Consider the following 1,476-nt stretch of genomic DNA (forward strand, 5'->3'; position numbering starts at 1 on the left):
CTACTTTCAACGTGTTTCTACCTTCTTTCTTCCGTCCGTTCATCCCACCTCGGCGGCTGTAGTTCAGAGCCGATTTTTGCATCCCTGAATCCTCGCAGTCTTACCTTTTATGCTCAATCACTCCCTTTAAACTGTCTCCTATTTTTCGATGAGAATTTTTAATCCATCAAAATAAATTGAACTAAAAGTTAATAGCCATATAGCATGCTACTTCTTAATGAAAATTTCGTCGAAAGTATTTGTATAACTATCCATAAAATATTATTATTTATTGAAGTGAAAACTTCTTTAGCGGCGTTAACCACTTTTGCGGGATGGGGAAAAAGCATAGAATTCGCGTGAGCGTCACCGACCCGACACCGCGATCGCTACAGCGAGATATACATTTCTCTCTTAAAATTCGTCTTTTAGTTTCACATCCTCGGTAGTATAGTGGTCAGTATCCCCGCCTGTCACGTGGGAGACCGGGGTTCGATTCCCCGCCGGGGAGGATTTTTTTCTCAGTCTCATACAATTTAAAAATATTTACAATGGATACAACTACGCAGGCTGACTAGGTATATTAAATAAACTTTGTTAATATATTGTTAATATATAGACTCTTAAAGTCTTTTTGTTTTAAAAATATTAAAATTGAAAATAAAAATCTATAGTGTAAATTGTATAAGTTCATTAAATATAAAGAGCTCGTGCATGAACGTGCAGAAGAGTGTACACGCTATAAAAATACAGGGCAGTACAATTTAAGGCAGTTTCTTTTATGTGCATAGTGAACAACTATAGGTTTTAAGCATATTAAATAAAAGAAATAAAAGCATATTATATTTTGATATATAAATGATGTTACTTTCTATTCATACACATCGTATTTTTAATATATTTAATAATAAACTGTTTGCTGAAAAAAATAATTTCAATTTTTGTTGAAAAATGAGTATTACTGGAAAAATTAGTTATTTAATAATATTAAATCTATATAAAAAATAAATGGATAATAATTATTTCAGTTTTCACTTCTGTCGGCCAGTCCCACGACTGCCCCGTTTTTTTTATCTTTATGCTTTGTATTATTCGTCTTTCCGCAATACTAAAATTTACATTTGAGAAAAATAGGTATTGTTTATTTGTATAGGAAATTCTTGTTAAATCAATTTTAAGTTTTGAAAATTATTTATTATTATAAAAGAAATTTATTATTTAATATTTTGTATCGAAACAAAAAATTAAAATAACATGCAATTTGACTTTGATATTAAACGATATCTGTTTTCTATAATTTTCAATTTCCAAAACAAGTATAAAAAACAGGAAAGTGCCTCGCTTCACCTTACCTGAGTGGTGTTCCACCTTTCTTTTTATTGTAACTTCTTAGCTCAATGGCTCAAACCTTATCCAACAAAATTTTTATCGCCATCAACGTTCTTATTTTGATCATATTTTTATGGTGAGAGAAATCCCTATATTAATGTCTCCACA

The 1,476-nt window shown here is 30.6% G+C and overlaps 1 non-coding gene across 1 annotated transcript; it reads left to right on the forward strand.

Annotated features, from left to right (window-relative positions):
• Positions 1 to 418: 418 nt before the first annotated feature.
• Positions 419 to 490, forward strand: Trnad-guc. Its single transcript has one exon. It is a non-coding gene; the product is annotated as a tRNA-Asp (tRNA).
• Positions 491 to 1,476: the final 986 nt, after the last annotated feature.

The sequence above is a fragment of the Ischnura elegans genome, chromosome 1 (genome assembly GCF_921293095.1).
Source record: "Ischnura elegans chromosome 1, ioIscEleg1.1, whole genome shotgun sequence".
NCBI lineage: Eukaryota > Metazoa > Arthropoda > Insecta > Odonata > Coenagrionidae > Ischnura > Ischnura elegans.